The sequence below is a fragment of the Pelophylax lessonae genome, assembly GCF_965119305.1.
Source record: "Pelophylax lessonae genome assembly, chromosome: 3".
In the NCBI taxonomy this organism is placed as follows: domain Eukaryota; kingdom Metazoa; phylum Chordata; class Amphibia; order Anura; family Ranidae; genus Pelophylax; species Pelophylax lessonae.
In genome coordinates, this window is record NC_138770.1 from 382,115,686 (window position 1) to 382,136,240 (window position 20,555).

Genomic DNA, 20,555 nt, shown 5'->3' on the forward strand with positions numbered 1-20,555 from the left:
AAGATTGTGTTCACTGTACCCCACAAAGATTGTGTTCACTGTACCCCACAAAGGTTTTGTTCACTGCACCCCACAAAGATTGTGTTCACTGTACCCCACAAAGGTTGTGTTCACTGCACCCCACAAAGGTTTTGTTCACTGCACCCCACAAAGATTGTGTTCACTGCACCCCACAAAGATTGTGTTCACTGTACCCCACAAAGGTTTTGTTCACTGCACCCCACAAAGATTGTGTTCACTGTACCCCACAAAGATTGTGTTCACTGCACTCCAAAAGGATTGTCTTCACTGCACCCCACAAAGATTGTGTTCACTGTACCCCACAAAGGTTTTGTTCACTGCACCCCACAAAGATTGTGTTCACTGTACCCCACAAAGGTTTTGTTCACTGCACCCCACAAAGATTGTGTTCACTGTACCCCCCAAAGATTTTGTTCACTGCACCCCACAAGGATTGTCTTCACTGCACCCCACAAGGATTGTCTTCACTGCACCCCACAAAGATTGTGTTCACTGCACCCCACAAAGGTTTTGTTCACTGCACCCCACAAAGATTGTGTTCACTGTACCCCCCCAAAGATTTTGTTCACTGCACCCCACAAGGATTGTCTTCTCTGCACCCCACAAAGATTGTGTTCACTGTACCCCCCAAAGATTTTGTTCACTGCACCCCACAAGGATTGTCTTCACTGCACCCCACAAGGATTGTCTTCACTGCACCCCACAAAGATTGTGTTCACTGTACCCCCACAAAGGTTTTGTTCACTGCACCCCACAAAGATTTTGTTCACTGCACTCCAAAAGGATTGTGTTCACTGCACCCCAAAAAGATTGTGTTCACTGCAGCCCACACACAGAAAAATGGATGTGGATCACTGACACCTGCCTATCTCCTATCCCACACCACACAGCAATATCGATTGTAGTTTGTAGAACACACTTTCCCTAAAATTCAGCAGACTCTGTCCCTAACAGGATTGAGAAGAGATCGTAGATCAGGAGAACTAAGTGCAGACCCCACCCCACACAGCAATATCGATTGTAGTTTGTAGAACACACTGACCCTATAATTCAGCAGACTCTATCCCTAAAATGCCTACAACTCGCCCTGCCTAAACACTCCGACCTGTCCCTCAATTCTATCCGGACACAAATGGTTTTTTCCTGCCTATCTTTCCCTAATCAGCAGCCAGCACGTTGATGTGTGCTCTGTCCCTGATCTAAGCAGCATAATGACGCCGCTGCGGCTGCCTCGAACTTATAAAGACTTGGTCACATGCTTCAGACGGCCAATCACAGCTACTGAGACATTTGCAGGCATGGCTGGGATGGCTTACGGCACACCAGTTAAACGATTGTTGATTGGCTGTTGAAAGCCCGCCATGAAAAGAGCGCCAAAGTATGCAAAACCCGGAAATAAAACGACCGAACACGGATTTTTACCCGAATATACAGTAAAGTGTCCTTGTTCGTGTTCGGGTAACAAAAATCCAATTATTCGGTACGAACACGAATAATACAGTCCGTGTTCGCTCAACACTATTAGTAATATGATTCATTTCCCTTTTGGAAAGGGCAAATCATTTTGCTAATGTTTGTCTGCCAAGTAAGAAGCAGCCACCAATAGGAAAATGACATACCATGGAGGACACATCAGCATGTGAGGAAGAGCCACACATACTGTATCGCTGAAGTGATATACAGCAGTGAATTGATCAGCGCTGTGCAATCCAGGAAAGGAAAGAAGCCTCAATCCTACCAGCTTGATTCAGCAGCGACATGTGATGTAATGTGTTTGAGAGACAAAATTATATCAGAGCCTGAAGCACATCTAATGCCAAGTGACACCAAACTGAAGTTATACTCAGGTGAGAATCTGAAATCATTAGGACTCTTAGTTCTGAATGTGTCATTCATGGACTGACACCCAAGCTAGAGTTTGAAATTGTGGAAGCCTTCCAAAATCTACCGTGTGAACGCCTAGGGGTGATGCATTTCTCCAACCCCGCAGAGTTCAAGGTGATGGACAATCAATTAAATGGGCCCTTGACAAAACAACAGCTATTACAGGAATTTAATTATGTTTTTACTGGGCCTGTGCAATCTGTTCCAGGGGAAGTTCATTTCTACCTTGACGCAAGTGTTCCTCCAGTCCAATGTGCACCATGCAATATACCAGAGGCCTTAAAACAGGCAGTCAAGGCGCAGCTTGACCAGTATGATGCTGATGGACATTTAGCACCAATTGATTGTAAAAGTAACATGGTGATTGTAAAGAAGCCTGATAAGCTAAGAGTGTGCACAAAGTTCATCTAATATAATGGTGTCAATGTATTATTATTTTTTCACTCAGCGCTGCCCTTTGTATCATTATTTTTTTGTAACAATTTCATGTCAGTTGTGGTGTTAGCTGCTGTTTTTCAGGTTTCTTGTTAGCGCAGCTGTATATATACTTTTTTTTAAGAATATGCATAGATCCCAAATTCTTGATTCAGACACTGAGGAGGAGATCTCATTACATCATGTCAACTCGCAAGGATATTTTGTAATAACTGCCAAAGGCATGACTGTTCACACTTGTTGATGTTTGGGGTGCATTTTTACAATGTAAGTTGGATACTGCAAGTAGCTACACGACAACTTTCTGCACCCCCTGGGGCAGGAACAGGTGGCACAAACTGCCTTTTGGAGTATCAGTTGCACCAGAGGTGTATCAACTTAAACAACATAAACTAGTGGTTGGACTAAATAGTATTGAACCAATTGCTGATGCTTGTGGTAGGCTGTGGTAGGCTACTTGTGGTAGGCTGTGGGGATACAGATGGAGAAGCAGAGCAAGATCATGATGGCAAACAGCTGTAATGGATGAATTGCTGTAGGCAGGTGAATCAAGGCTTGGCCTAAAAAAAAAAAAAACTGCAATTCAAGGTCAAAGAGGTCCACTTCCATGGACATATACTATTTTTGAAGGATTTGAAGGCTGACCCAGAAAAAATCAGGGCTATACTGGATATGCCACAGCTGTCTAATATGAAGTCCCTGCAGTGCTTCATAGGATTTGTTACATATTTAGCAAAGTTTAGCATAATTCCTACAGTGTTTCTCAGGGGTTTGTGAGCAATTGAGAATGCTTCAGGACAAGGATGCGGTTTAGCCCTTGCATCCTAAGCATGATAATGCAGTGTAGGAAATCAAATGTTTGGTCACAGATACGCCTGTCCTAAAGTACTATTATGTTACAAAACCTGTAACTATTCAAAGTGAAAAGTGGACTCAGGTGTTGCATATTGCAAGCTGGCCAGCCTATCACATTTGCTTCAAGGGCACTGACCCTACTGAGCAAAACTACACACAAATTGAAGGGGTGTAAGTCTTCGTATTGTTTTTGCCTGTGAGCGCTTTCATCACTACCTCTATGATTGTGACGAGATCACAGCAGAAACGGACCATAAGCCTTTGATATCTATATTCAAGAAACCACCTTTGTGTGCACCCAAACACCTACAGAGCATGTCCCCCACTTTACAAAACGATTGCCTAAATGTTGTCGATATACCTGGAACTGAAATGTACAATAGTGACACTCTTAGCAGAGCTACAGCAGCAGGAGGCACACCTGAATGTGCACAACACACAGTTTGCCATGTTCAACAGGACCTGGATGTCCTGTCACAGATCAATCATTCAGACTAAACGTCACAGACCAGCGTTTGTTTTTGATAAAACAGCACACAGAAATTGACGAGAGATTGCAAACACTTAAATCTGTTGTTCTGAATGGTTGGCCAGATTTAAAGGTAGAAGTGCCATTACTTGTAAGAGAATATTGGTCTTTCAGAGATGAAATCGACATTCAGGATGGCATATTTTACAAGAGGCCAAGAGTCATCATTCCTAAATCTCTAAGATTAGAGATGTTGAAACGCATCCATGTCAGTCACATTGGTGAAGAAGCATGCTATAGGCAGGCACGAGATACCCTATACTGGCCCAACATACAAAATGAGATTAGAGACTAAGTTAGCCATTGCTAAGCATGCAATGAATATGCACAGGCACAACAGAAAGAACCCATGATGTCACATGTGCTTCCCACCCAGCCTTGGCAAATTGTAAGTATGGATTTACTGAATTGTGCTGGGGAAAGATTTTCTGCTGATTGTGGATCACTATTTTGACTTTTGGGAGACTGAGCACCTTCCTGACCTGTCTGCTGAAGAAACTAGAATCAAGTGTTGTAAAGTACAGTTTGCACATTATGGTCTTCCGGACAGAGTAATTTCAGATAATGGACCTCAATTTGCATGTGAGCAATTCAGATGGTTCTCTAAAGACTGGGGGTTTGAGCATCCTATCTCATCCCCGCAGCACCCACAAGCTAATGGCAAATTAGAATCAGCTGTAAAGATAGTAAAGAATATTTGCAAGAAATCCAATTATGAAGATAATGACCCATGGAAAGCCATTCTACATTGGAGAGAAATCGAGTGGGCCTGCGAGTGACAAAACAACACACAGCACAAGCCTATGAGCATCCTGCACATGATCCTTCTGTGGTGCTCAAAGCCCCTAGTCCTACTGGACCATGTAAGCAAGGCAGAGACAACACTACTGTCATATCTGAAGGATACCATGAGGATGACATAATGAAACCACATATACCAGTAAGTTTGTCTGTGCCAAACACACCAACCAGGAAAGAGAGCAGCTCTTCCACGCCTTCTGGAGCAGAACAGCATTCCCCCGGCAAAATCACTGTGGCCTCAAGCAGCGGTCAAGTTTCAATACCGCCAAATAGACTCAATGTGTAGTGTATCTCCCAGTAACACAGTATGCTATGTTTAAGATTAATCACAATTTGTCTTTAGGTTGTTTACACTTTTTGGATTGAATGTCAAAAAGGGGAGATAATATCGATTTATTATACAAATACAGTGACTCTATTTGTTTATGGTAATATTGCATTGCTTTTACTTCCTGTTTTCTGCACTTCCTGTTCCTGTTTGCTTTTGACCTGGATGTAGTTATATAGTTCAAGTGACTCCTAAGACGAACAGCTAACAGTGTCTTCTTTCTGTACCTAAAACACAATGCTGGATCGAGATCAGGCCTGGTTAAGTGTCAGGAGGGGCTGAGGGGGGGTCTGCACACTAAAAGTTTTTTACCTTCATGTATAGAATGCATGAAGGTAAAAAACCTTGACCCTTTACAACCACTTTAAAGACACATTGAGAGTGCATGTATTAATTTTATTAGATATCCAGATTACCACATGAATACGATTCATCAAGCATGAAGTATTTTTCTAGAAATCATCAGTGGACATCATGACATAATGACATATGTTTACATGGTTTTTTTTTTTTTTTTTTTTATACCTGAGACTCATTTGTGTATAACGTTGTACTATGGGATTTATTTATATAAGATGTATGTTTTTCTACATCTGAGATGTACCCACTGTCTATAACATAGTACTGTGATGTGTGCTAAACAAAGAATTAAAAAAATAAATAAAAGAATAAATACATAAAATAGATTTTTTTTGGCAACAGGATCACTGTACCCTATGCTTAGTCTCCTAATATCCAACCTAAAACTGTAATTAAACCTTTAACGGCTAATAATAACACAACCCTCTAGTCTCTCTGCTAACCCTATTTCTTTAACATGGCACCCTTACTTCCAACCTTAAAGAGGAAACCCAGCTAAAAATACTAAGAAAAAAAATCAATAGCCCTTAAAAGAACAAAACATAAGAAAACTTTTGCTGCAACATTCATGTTCAATTCAGAGATTTTCTTCTGCAGTGTTTTTTTCCTGCTGCTAGATGTCCTTAGTCCGATTGGCCAACATTATTCAGCCCACTTCCTCTAAGCCCAAGTCTGTGCCTTTACTGCCCTAGTTAACACATGAACACCTGGAAACGGGGCCAATGCTTACATCAGTGTCAGCAATGTGATATACTGTAACAATCCTGTCTTACTTCTTTGTAGTTCTTAAATCGTTCTCTTCACTCCTCCCTGGAGACCTCCTGCTCTCTACCTCTCTCTTCCCCTCCTCACATGCTCACCTCCAGGACTTCTACTGAGCCTCTCTCATCCTTTGGAATTTCCTACCCCAATCTGTCCGACTATCTCCAACTCTATCCACTTTTAGGTGCTCCCTGAAAACATTTCTTATCAGAGAAGCCTTTCCTGCCTAACAACTGTACTTTAATTTAAAATTCTTTATTAGCTTATCTGCCACAGTTATTACTTTCTTTATTGCTTGATCCTCTCTTTTAGATTGTAAGCTCTAACAATCAGGGCCCTCAGATTCCTCCTGTATTGAATTGTATTGTACCTGTACTGTTTGCCCTAATGTTGTAAAGCACTGCGCAAACTGTTGACGCTATATAAATCCTGTTTTATAATAATAATAATAAATAGACATACACACAACACTTCTGAATGTACATATTTTGAGTAAATGACAATTTTTTCAGTAAATTACTATACTGTACTTGTAACTCTTGCAATTTTTGCATTTGCAATAAAAAGTGTGCAGAAGCCCCTGAAACACAGATATACAGGTATGCTTGTAATGTCCTATATACAGTAGGGCTCTGTACTATCAGCAGATGGATAGGGGAACTGTGGATGAAGGGCAGGATCACAGAAGATAGGATTTTTACAACAGCCTTTTTACACAATGTGGAGCATTAACCCCTTAGGTTACACAGTAAGCATAACAAGCATACTTTCCTGCATATACATGTAGCAATATTTACAGGCCTGTGGCCTGAGGTGGGTCTGCCATTGTTACCTTTTACCTCTCCAGCCCATGTGAGCTGCGGCCCTGGGTGTGAGAACTGACACATCGACAACTCCGGCATCTTTGTTTGGTTGTTTTATTGTAGTTTTACGGGATGGGAGAAAGGAATGAGTGGGATACTCCTTTGGCTCGACTATATACAATTCTAGGACTTTATAGAAAAAATGCCCGTTAGCGCTGTCTTGACGCCAGCTGGCGCTAGCCAACGCTTACTGGCGCTTTGAACACACTGTATCTCTGAAAGCTGTGCTGGAACCCCAACTTAAGTCCAAAAGATCCAGGACTGTAGAACATTGAACTTCTGACACTGCTTGCACTGCAAAGCCACTGACTACTCCCTCCAGCCTTGCACTGGTTGAGGTAGCTTGCTGTGGATTCCTGTATGGCTGCAACTCCTTACTGATGCACCTCATGCTGTGCACTAACTCTTCAGGGCCCAAAACGACAGGTAACCGATTCATCACTTCTGGGTCCTCTGACCAGGCACCCCCTTTACAGCTAGCTGATACTTGGATCCTAGAACCTTCTCCAGAGTGGTCCCCTCTGACACTAGGCAGACCCCCAGGGGCAATCCTCAGTACTCACAACCTGTGTAGGCTTTCCTGGGACTGGACCCCTCTCGCTCGCCGTTGGTTCTCGGCACACCGGATCCCCCTCAGCTCAACTCAGCACTCTCTGGATTCTCAGGCAGCACCCGAGACATCCGCTTCCTCTGACAGGAGGGGAGACAGCCGCACTCTCCCTCCTGGGACTCGGCTTCCCGCCACAGACCACGAGTCATGCGCGCCCCTCAGACTTATACCCACTCCCAGAATCCTTTGCAGCAAAATCTGCCTTCTGGGGTAGTTACAAGCCTGTATGTGTCCCTGATTGGGTTTCCTCCACTGCCCTATGAGAAGCCTCTCACTGGGCCTGTGGGGAGACTCCCCTTTCAGCAGACACACCTGGAAGCCATGACACTCTAACCAAGCAATCATGGCCCTGCTGTTAGGCAGACAAGGCCCACTATGCATTTACCTAGCACATACCTGTAGAGTGCTACATCCACCCCACACCAAAATTAGTCAGGTCCCTCTGACTCTGAGGCAGCCGCCTCCTATCAACAACTCTGCCAAAAATAAGTAGTATCCCACAAACCTGGAAAGGGGGAAAAGGGAAAAAACGAATTTACAAATAAATTACTGTAAAAAAATAGATCTTTACACTCTGCTGTACAAATTTTACAAACAGCTTAAGGTGCATGAGAACTGATGCACCCCCCCCCCCCCCCACCAAACAAAGTCGTTTGGAGGAGAACAACAAAGAAAAATACAATGCAATCATCCTGACTGTCTATCTCTAAGGTGGTCCCACCTGTATAGAGAAAAAGGAAGCAAAAGTTAGTCAACTACACACACATATGAAATGCAGGCCTAACTATCTGCACAGTTGAGTGGAAAGACCCTCCCTAACTGGCTGTAAAGGCGACCTTTCCACTCCTTCCCTGACTGCCTCTACTATCCAGTGTCTTGACACACCTGGGTCTTCTCCTCCCTTGAAGAAAAAGTCCCCTAACGCTAGCTGTCTTGGCAGAGTCCCTTTTGTAGAAGTGAAGCACAGCGCCCTCTGCTGTCCTTCCAAGCACTTCAACAAGGAAACAGGGCAGGTCACAGTCTCTCATGACCTATAGTCCTGCTGAGTCAGGGAAACATCACAGGGGGCCAGCAGGGCACCCCATCCAAAGATCTTAACACACTTAAACTTTGTAGCAGTATCTTAATCTGTCAAGACTGTGGATGACGTCCCACACAGCCATTTTTAATTCACAAAAGATCCTGGCCCAATGGCCCAAGGGATCTAGCACAAAAACAACTTTCCACAAGACCTGGGCCTGATTGCCCTAAAGGTCTGAAACTGCAACACTTGACTTCCAAAGGACCCTGGCCCGATGGCCCAAAGGGTTTGCTTTAAACTTTACACACTTGCAACTTTACTTCAGCATTATATCATTTTAAAGTCTCCTTGGTCAGTTGTGATAGCCAGCCGGCCACACAGTCTGTTGTTCTGTCTTTTGCTTCTTGAACTTCTTTGAAGGGAAATATCGGCAGTCCTAAAATATAATACTCAGGGTGAGGCACTTGAACATATTTCCCTTGCTCGTCCTTGATCTGGATGGACCAAGCATGTCTTGACCCATCGGGGCGATGGACCTCCACCCTGTCTATATAGATGGAGCGCCCGTAGTACCATTGAGTCTTAACTTTGTGGAATTTCTCTTTAAGCCCCTCCTCCGGTGAGTCTCTGTAGGGCTTCGGGACAAACAAGAAATCCCAAATTAGTTTGTTGCACCAGAAATCCCTAAACTTCTCCAACAATAGCATTACCTCCCTTGGTGCATAGGGGTAATCGTATCCATACTCCAGTGCAACTTTCTTCTGCATCCACCATTGCATCCTGGACAGACGGGGGAGAGTCCTCCGTTTTCCTCTCCCTGGTGGAGAAAATGGGGTATATACCCTCTCGATCATCACCTCATAGGCTGCATTTTGGTCTCTGGCCCTAGCAAGGTTGCCTGGGGGGGTGAGGTCTGGGACCCTGGCAACATAGGCATTGCAGAACCCAAATTTTTGGCCTAGTTCCCCCTCTCTATAGCCTCCTGGGCTTCCTGATCCAAAGGCACAGTCACTTCGGGACCTGGGGAGCTGCCCCCAGCTTCTGACCCCCATTCCCACTCAGTTTCGTCAATTGACCCCCAGTCATCCATTCCTCCTTCAAGTGATCCATACTTCATGTAGAAGGATGTGGAATCAACTCTTACAGGGCCCTCTTCACCCTCACTGCTGGTACTGGTAGGTGACGCTTGGACTGTAGCTGGTTTCACAGGCTGTGGGACACTGATGGGAGCGGATCCCGCTATGGCCCTTGAGGCAGGTTTCTCTCGCCACTCTCCAACTGTCTGGGTGGACACAGGTCCCCTCCCTATGGAGCTCTGCGACTGAGCCCCTTTCCCGCAGACTACAGTCTCACACCAGGCCTGGTGTTTGAATGGACACAAAAATTTATTTTTTGGACATTTCTTTTTGCCGTTGCCAGGGGCAACTGGCCCAGTAACTAATGGAAAAATCCAGGACGAGCCCCCAAATTTAGCAATATTTCCAGGTCTGTGGCCTGAGGTGGGTCTGCCATTGTTACCGGTTACCTCTCTAGCCCATGTGAGCTGCGGCCCTGGGTGTGAGAACTGACACATCGACAACTCCGGCATCTTTGTTTGGTTGTTTTATTGTAGTTTTACGGGATGGGAGAAGGGAATGAGTGGGATACTCCTTTGGTTCGACTATAATACAATTCCGGGACTTTATAGCAAAAATGCCTGTTAGCGCTGTCTTGATGCCAGCCGATGCTAGCCAACGCTTACTGGCGCTTTGAGCACACTGTATTTCTGAAAGCTGTGTTGGAACTCCGACTTAAGTCCAAAAGATCCAAGACTGTAGAACATTGAACTTCTGACACTGCTTGCACTGCAAAGTCACTGACTACTCCCTCAAGCCTTGCACTGGCTTGAGGCAGCTTGCTGTGGATTCCTGTATGGCTGCAACTCCTAAATGATGCACTACATGCTGTGCACTAACTCTTCAAGGCCCAAAGCTACAGGTACCCCCTTTATCACTTCAGGGTCCTCTGACCAGGCACCCCCTTTACAGCTAGCTGATACTTGGATCTTAGAACCTTCTCCGGAGTGGTCCCCTCTGACACTAGGCAGACCCCCAGGGGCAATCCTCAGTACTCACGACCTGTGTAGGCTTTCCTGGGACTGGACCCCTCTCGCTCGCCGTTGGTTCTCGGCACACCGGATCCCCCTCAGCTCAACTCAGCACTCTCTGGATTCTCAAGCAGCACCTGAGACATCCACCTCCTCTGACAGGAGGGTAGACAGCCGCACTCTCCCTCCTGGGACTCTGCTTCCCGCCAAAGACCACGAGTCACGCACGCCCCTCAGACTTATACCAACTCCCAGAATCCTTTGCAGTAAAATCTGAGCCAGTGGGGAGACTCCCCTTTCAGCAGACACATCTGGAAGCCATGACACTCTAACCAAAAAGCAATCATGGCCCTGCTGTTAGGCAGACAAGGCCCACTATGCATTTACCTAACACCTGCCTGTAAGGTGCTACATACAGACTAATTTTACTGCTGTGAGTTTAATAAAACTTTAAGTACTTGTTACTGTACCTGGGCAGTATGACTGAGGAGGGAAGCCAATGTCTGGCTCAATGTTGTAACTCTGAAACAAGTAAAGTTTGTTGAATAAGTAAGTAGAGGTAGTGCAGTTCACTTCTTTTAATTAAAAATACTGTTTGGAAGGGAGACAGATCCCAATGAGGCTTCGAGCGCCCATGGCTGTTTTTTTTTTTTGGAGCACCCTGTCAGCCTAGAGCAGAGCCACAAATTTGAATGTTAGTTTGAAAAGTACATTGGTAAGCTGGTATAGGTCAAATGCCTAATTACATATTTCATTTCAAATTGTCCTTGTCAGGTAAATCCAAAAAGCTGTAAAACGAAAAGTCTGCTAAATAAACAGCCCTAAATAAGACAGACATAAAGGTGCATTAGTATATGAACCATAAACTATGTATAATCGTTTGTAAAAATAAATTGCTCAAGCTAACACAAATACTCTATATATACAGTATATAAAAAAGAAAAAAATATATATGTATATGTGTGTATATATATGTGTATACATATATATATATATATATATATATATATATATATATATATATAGTATATATCTTTATTGCCATCTGGTGGCTGTCTGTAAGCATTAAATTCTGTGTATACTGTATCATAATGACAGACAGTTAAGGACTGGGTGGAAAAATGATGGTTTCCGAAGAATTTAGACAGGTCTGTTATACCTTACTGCTGGCACTGAAGTAAGTATTGGCTCAGCTGTCCAGATGTCATTTCAGTTTTGGAGGTTAGCTTGGGTTAGGGCTAACGTAGGCTTAAAACCAAATTCTAGGTAGTTAGAAGGCACATCTTAATGCAGCTCTGTAATCATTAATACATCATAAAAAAATGTGAAAAGCAAGCAGTGTAATGCCTTAATTTATTTGACCTGGTTTCAACCTCTTAGATGGGGCTTGAGTGTAAGAGGAAAAAGTAGCACAAGGACTCAATTAATTAATGTGCTGACAAAATGCATATGGCTAGAAATAAAAAGCGAATGACAGAGAGATGATCACCTTTGTGCTGCTTCTGTCTTCACTGTACGATCACAAGCTGGGGCTTGTCCCGGATTACTGTAACTCAGAAGAAGTGTGCCATATGATGCTGGCCATTAGACAGAGGACTTCTAGCAGTACTGCAAGGGATTTATGCGCATTGAAGTTGATTAGTGCAGCAAAAACTGGTTTTGTTGTTTTATCTTTTATTGCGCTATTTATTGCCATTTTTTACTATACAGTAATTGTTCTTTTCATTTGGGGATTTGCTACTTACCCCATCAGCTTTGTGCCTGCTAAAAGCCTGCTAAAAGCCTCCCCCTTGAATATAAATATTTTTCTCAAATCTTCTGAGAAACTGACAATTCCTAGTGTGCCAATTTTCTGTGTCCTCCATTTCCCCTTCTCTCATGAACTTCATATCACTTCAGAACTCAATAGCAATGCATGTTTGTTTTGTGTGAGTGATTTGCAAACGATTGAAACCAGTAGGCTAGAAAAACTTCCAGGAAAGTGGTATTTTTAGGAGGAGGATTAAAATGGCAGGGTTTGGAGGGTTTACTTTAAAGTGGATATAAACCAGCCCATCACCCTGTATAAATTGCATGCACAATAATAAGGTGTCCATATGTGAAAACCTTAGGAATGTGTCACCTTTGTATTGTTTCTTCCCTCGTCTGTATGAACCCCGCAAAAATCTGGAATCGGTGGGCGGGTCTCTTTGCCGGTGCTCGGGGGCAGAGTCAAGATGTCACATGACAATCCCCCTTGCCAGGCAGCATCACGAGGGAGAACCTTGCACCTGTACAATGAGAAGTGCACGCAGATCAGTCCTCAGTACGTGCACGTTATAGGCAGAGCGCGCTCACGGCCCCCATCGATGTGTGTGAAGATGTGAGGAGCGATATGACACTGGAATATTAAACACACTCCTCCGCTCTCATGCTTGTAAATGAGAGAATGAAATCAGATGTCAGTCACAGCAGTAGGGGGGGCAAGGGTGGGCGTGGCAACACAAATTTATCTGGTTGTCGGTTTTAATCACAGCAAAAAAGGGCAAGAGGGTTGCTCAGTGCTGAATTAACTCTTCGTGGTAAGACTGGGCACAGATGACTTAACTTCCTCTACTGTACCAGGTAGAAGTCTTCATTAACTTTTTTTTTTCTGGGTTTACATCCATTTTAAGGAACATAGCAACTTCCTCACTAATGGTTTTATCTGATTTATCTATTATCTAATTGTTATAACTATAAAAATAAACATACATTTCAAGATAACATTCCTTAGCGCTACCTGATTTATTGTAATTATGGTGACACTTAAGTACTTTACATATTGTACCAGTATCCTTTCAATCTATGAAATTACAAAGAATTCAGATTTATTATCTGAGCAAAGTATTTAAACTCATGAGAAAATGGAATGTTGTGTCTAACGAGGATAAACTCTCATTCTCATCCTTCACAGAGATGGCTACAAACAGAGCAACCACCACCACGTGTTTAAATGGAAACATAACCAGGTAACAGCAACTGCTGTTACAATTCTGACCTTTTAAGAAAATGTCTGTATCACTTGCTGCCATGCCTAGTGTTTACACTGTTATATAGTTAAGTAGTTGGTAAGATTGAATAAAGACACCAGTCCATCCAGTTCAACCTGTGTGTGTGAGTATGTGTTTAACTACCTTAACTACCTTTTTCCATATCCTTGTATACTACATCCGCTAATATGCCCGTGTAAAAGGTTTTTGACTTACTCCCAGCTGACACCACCAATTGTGGAAAGGAGTTCCACATCCTTACTGCTCTGACAGTAAAGAACCCCTTACGCAGTTTAAGGTTAAACTGCTTCTTATCCAACTTCATTGAATGGCCGTGTGTCTTCTTAAGTAAACTAAGATAGAATACATTTTTAACCGATGCTAAAATCACCATTTAGATATTTGTATATTGCTATCATATCTCCTCTTAAGCATCTATTCTCCAGGGAAAATAAGTTTAATGCTTGTAGTCATCCCTCATAATTGAGGTCCTCCAGTCCACTTAATAACTTTGTTGCCCTTCTCTGGACTCTCTCCAGTTGCAGCACATCCTTCCCTAGGACTGTTGACTAGAACTGGACGGCATAGTTGATATGTGCCTAGTTTTGTAAAGTGTTAGCAATACAGTCTTATCTCTTGAGTAAATACCCTTTTTAATGCATGCTAACAGTCTGTTAGCTTTGCTAGCTTCAGCTTGGTATTGCATGCTATTGCTGAACCTGTGATCTACTAGGACCCCAAGCAGTGGCGGCTGGTGCTCAAAACTTTTGGGGAGGCGCAAAAAGAAAATGTAATAGGTATTGCTTCGCGGCAAAAAACGCGGTAAAAAATTGCGTGACTTTGAGGTCATGGAACAGGCATGGCACAGGTGATAGTATAGGCATGGCACGGGTGATAGTACAGGAGATGGTATAGGCCTAGCACAGGTCATGGTAAGGGCATGGCACAGGTGATGGTACAGGCATGGCACAGATGATGGTATAGGCATGGCACAGGTGATGGTATAGGCCTGGCACAGGTCATGGTACAGGCATGGCACAGGTCATGGTACAGGAGATGGTATAGGCATGGCACAGGTCATGGTAAGGGCATGGCACAGGTGATGGTACAGGCATGGCATAGGTCATGGTACAGGCATGTCACAGGTCATGTCACAGGTCATGTCACAGGTCATGTCACAGGTCATGGCACAGGCATGTCACAGGTCATGGCACAGGTCATGGTACAGGCATGTCACAGGTCATGGCACAGGCATGTCACAGGTCATGGTACAGGCATGTCACAGGTCATGGCACAGGTATGTCACAGGTCATGGTACAGGCATGTCACAGGTCACGTCACAGGTCATGGCACAAGCATGTCTCAGGTCATGTCACAGGTCATGTCACAGGTCATGGTACAGGCATGTCACAGGTCATGGCACAGGTCATGGTATAGGCATGTCACAGGTCATGGTACAGGCATGTCACAGGTCATGGTACAGGCATGTCACAGGTCATGTCACAGGTCATGTCACAGGTCATGGTACAGGCATGTCACAGGTCATGGTACAGGCATGTCACAGGTCATGGCACAGGTCATGGTACAGGCATGTCACGGGTCATGGCACAGGCATGTCATAGGTCATGGTACAGGCATGTCACAGGTCATGGTACAGGCATGTCACAGGTCATGTCACAGGTCATGGTACAGGCATGTCACAGGTCATGGCACAGGCATGTCATAGGTCATGGTACAGGCATGTCACAGGTCATGGCACAGGCATGTCACAGGTCATGGTACAGGCATGTCACAGGTCATGGCACAGGTATGTCACAGGTCATGTAACAGGTCATGGTACAGGCATGTCACAGGTCATGTCACAGGTCATGTCAGAGGTCATGGTACAGGCATGTCACAGGTCATGTCACAGGTCATGCAGCTTCAATCACTTACCTGCTCTCCTGGGCTGGCTCGCTGACTCGACCGTGACACTCCACCACTCACACTGCCTGCTGCTGCGAGACGTCCAAGGCGCGCTGCTCCTCTCCTCCTCTCCGTTCTGACGGCTCTGACGGCGGTGGGAACCGGCGGGAAGGTGAACGCTGCTCCTCTCTTTCCTCGAGTCCTCTTAGTTTTTCTGACAGCGGCAGTAACCGGCGGGAAGGAGAGCGCTGCTCTTCTTCTCTCCTCCTCTTCGTTCTTCTGACGGCTGAGTCGGCTGGCGGCGGCGGGAAGGTGAGCGCTGCTCTTCTCCTCAAGTCATCTTTGTTCGGGAACCGGCGGGAAGTGACGAGATCGGGCTGTGATGGTGAGTGACTGACGAACGCACCGGCACCGCCCCCAACGACGTCAGCAGGGATGTCCTGAATCATGATTGGTCCAGTCTGGAGTCTGGACCAATCATAGCCAGGACAAGACTAGTGGGGAGTGTCGGGGCGCATTGCTTGTGCCCCGGTGACACCCAGAACGGCCGCCAATCGGCGCCTCTGCCTGGGCCCACGTGGGATGGCAAACCCCCCCCCATAGCCTGCAATAAGTCTGGCGCCCCATAGGGGACTACATGGAAATTATTTTTTTTTCTTTGAAGATGATTTTTTTTTTATGATGGGGGGGGGGGGGGGCGGCGCCCCTGCGCCCCCTATCGCCAGGCCACCACTGACCCCAAGATCTTTTTCCATCCTAGATTATACAGGGGTTTTCCATCTAGTGAGTAACTTGCATTTATATTTTTAGCCCCAAAGTGCATTACTATACATTTTTCAGCATTAAACCTTGCCATGTAGTTGCCCACCCCTTTATTTTACTGAGGTCTTCTTGTAAAGTTTCTATACCCTGCTATGAAGGTATTGCCCTACTAAGCTTTGTATAATCATCAAGCACTGAGATTGTATTATTTATACTAACCTTTATATAATTTATGAATACATTAAACAGAAGAAGTCTCAGGACAGAGCCTTGGGGTACCCTGCTCACAACTTCAGACCATTTTTAGTACATACTATTTATCGCCACCCTTTGAACACTCCCCTGTAACCAGACTTCTATCCAGCTACATACACCATCATCCACGCCAACAGACCTCAATTTGTAAGTTAAGCGTTTATGGGGAATTGCATTGAATGCTTTTCCAAATCCAAATACTTCATGTCCACAGTCCTTCCTCTATCTACATGGATGACAGCTGATTAGTCTGGCAAGATTGTCTGGCAAGAATGATCTTTCATAAATCCCTGTTGGTTACTACTAATGATACTGTTTTCATAAGCAAATTCTTGGATATAGTCCTTTATTATCACCTCCAATAGTTTACATACTATTAATGTTAGGCTGTCTGGTCTGTAGTTTACCGGTATATACCTTGGCTCTTTTAAATATTGGGACCACGTTGGCTTTTCACCAATCAGCTGGTACCATTCAAGTCGCTAAACTGTCCTTAAAAACTAGGAATAACAATCTGGCTATAACCTGAGAACTCTTGGGTGTAAGCCATCTGGTCCTTGTGATTTGTTTACATTAATTTTTCAAGTCTTTTTTGGACACTGGCTTCTGTTGCTCATATGGGTACATTCTGTTTTGTGTTACTAACAATACAGTCTTGATTATTATACCCTTCCTTTGTAAAAACAGAGAATAATGAATTTAATACAGTTGCTTTCTTCTTGCAATTTGTAAGCCATCTAGGTTTAACATTAGCTCTTTTACATTTGTTGGACATTGGAATACACTGGTCAATGCCATTATTTGAAATGTTCTTAAAGCACTCCTATGTTTACTCAGTGTTCATTGTTTCTAGACTTTGATCCAATTTAATCCCATTTAATCCCATCTTGTAGTATTGAGTGCAGTTTAGAAAAGTTGGATCGATATGTAATGTTCTTGCACTAACCTTGTGTCTCCTTTTCCTATAATTTACATTGAATGTAATCACTCTTTGATCATGCTTTCCAAAGTTACCTCTTATTTCCACATCTGCAATCCGAGCTGTGTTATTTGTAATTAGTTGATTTATCAGAGCATAATTTCAAATTGGGGCATCCACCAACTGACACATGAAGTTGTCCGGCAAAACATTTAAGAAATGACGATCCTCAAATGAGTGAGCAGTTCTATCTGCCCAGTCAATATCTGGATAACTGAAATCTCCCATTATACGAGGTGGTATCAAAAAGTTTAGAACTAGTTTTGTAACATGCCAAAAGATGGCAGCACAAGGCTGCACGCACAGTCTCAGGGAGTACCGATCTTCATAAATCAGTATGCCAAAACACATCATACTGTGTAAATCAGGAGCTCTGCAACTGGTGCTATTCTGACCACGTGTGTTACCACGTCTGCTATTTCATCATGGACAGCAAGTGAGAGCAAAGAGTTGGGCAAATCTGTCACAGAGACGTTTGACATGATTCAACAAGTTTACAATGATGCTGCAATGAGTCGTTTGAGCTGGTTTGAGTGGCACATGTGATTGTTCTCTGGCAATCATCATGCACAAGTTGCCGAATGTTTTCAACATTTTCAGGGGTTGAGCTCTTTGAAGATCTTCCTAATCTCTGGCCATCTTCCTGTGATGTTCAAAATACCTCGAACGACTCATTGCAGCATTACCGTAAACTTGCTGAATCATTTCAAACATCTCTGTGGCAGATTTGCCCAGCTCTTTGTTCTAACTTGCTGTCAATGATGAAATAGAAGATGTGGTAACGGACGTGGTCAGAATAGCACCAGTTGCAGAGCTCCCTTTGTACACAGAACAATGTCTTTTGGCACACTGACTTGTGAAGGTCAGTGCTCCCTGTGACTGTGCATGTAGCCTTGTGCTGCCATCTGTTGGCATGTTACAAAACTTCGAAAATCTTTGATATCACCTCGTAATAACATTGCTCTGCCTCACTACAAATCCTAACTCTGACAGGAGGTCAGACTCCCCCTGATCCTTCAGGTTAGGGGACCTGTAACATATGCCCACTATAAATGTACCATTTGTTTCTTCCCTTTGAAGGTCCAGCCACAAGGATTCCACCCCCTCCCTTGCCCCATTAGCAGTGTCATCCCTTTGACATACAGGCACACCCCTCCCCCTCTTTTACTTTTCCTGTCCCTCCAAAATAAGGAGTACATATGGACAATCACAAGCCAGTCATTTGAGCTGTCAAATCAAGTTTCTGATATTTTCAAAAGTCAAAATCCTCCTCATGTATCAGCAGCTCCAGTTCTTCCATTTTATTAACTAGTTTTATAGTATTTGTGCAAATGCCTTTTAGTTTTGTATAAGTGCATATTATTTCCTCGTTTGTTCTAAGGCTGCAATTAGATTGTGCCAACCTATTCACCTTGGGTTTAGGTATTCTAGTTACCCTATCAATATTGGCCTCAATAGCACCTTATGACTTTCGCTCAGTACAGGGTTTAGGTGCAGTCCTGTTGGGAGAGAAGATGGTCAAAAGGTTAAAGAAAACTACTATAGAGTCAAATGTGACTCATTATCCTATATAAAAAATAAGTTCCTGAGTTTTATATTTATATTTATATATTTTACTTGAACCTTGAGAAGGTGTTACAGAGTTGACATCCACACAATCAAAAGGTTTAAGGGGTGTGTTAAAGTGAGCTTATGTTTAGCAGACACACCCTTGATGTCTCTATTCTAAATATATTTTTATCTGACAAGATTTTACAATTGATAACCGACACATTATTGTGGAGAATGAAATTTCAATTTGATAAACACAGTATGATATGGATCTTATGTATGTCTCTCTGAGGAAGTGTAATGTATCTTATAAGCCTGCTGGACCTTGTAATATAGGTGTGTTTGGTGTCTAACTGATTGGTATCTTTTATAAATTACTGTAACCACTTTTTATGAAGGTAATGCCATTATAGCAAGAATTATGGGCTATATATAAAAATGTGGTTCTGCTAGTTCAATTTTACATTGAGGGACCAGGGGAATCATGTTTGGAGTGAATATAGTGGGTGATCAGTGCAGTGGGTGGGGAATATTATTGGGACCGATCTTTTGTGGCTTTTACTGCAGCAGCTGAATTCTGACATCTCCTGTTCTAGCTGCTGCAGTGGGAGCCACAAAAGATCAGTTTCAGTTAATTTATTTCCCCCACTCACTGCACTGATCTGAATTTCTCTCTTTGCCTGGACCCCCTGTGTACCCCCAACCCCTGTAGCATGCTGCCAGCTTCCCCCCTCCTGTCTTCCACCGGCAGCAGGCTGCCAACTGCTGCTGACACACAGGGGGATCTTCAGGATGGAGAACAGGGAAGGGGCCAGAAAATTGACTGGCTCCTTCTTTTTCTAAGTGAACACAGTGAGTAATCTGTACTGATCATTTTCTGCGTTCATTCATAACTGAAGCACACTAACTGTGTTTATCGTGTTTACTATGCTTCAGTTTATGAATGGACAGCCTCTGTCTCCTGTTCATTCATGTGCAGTGAAGCTGAGGCTACAAAGAAAGGGATTGGGAATGTTTTAAATACAAAGAGAACTGGGTTGCCCCTGGGACTTTGGGTGAGTTGTGCCAAAAGAACATTTTAGTTGACATTCAGGACAGACATTCAAGTTGAAACATTTATGGCACAGAGTCTCTGGGAATATCCCCTGTTAAGACCCCTGATATCTCACTGTAGCCCCCCCTAATAGTGTCCTAAAAAATGTAAAAAAAAAAATAAAAGTTAAAGCAATACAAATTGTAAAAAAAAAAATTACAAATCTGTGAAAAATCAGACTAAAACTTCTAATCAGACTAAAAAAGCCACACTCAATATGTGGCATAATTTAGCCGCACTCCCTGTGTGCCATGGCATGCTATGCATGTCACCCTGGTAGGGGACACTGCAATACTTTTCCCAGGGGCCCATGATGCTGATAGGGTGGTACTGGTTGTCCCCCTAAGAATAAAATTCAGGCTACTATGCTTTGCCTTTAAAGCACCTCACAACTCTTCCCAGGCCCCTAGAACTGCCAGAGAGAGTATACTACTAGTTCCCTTG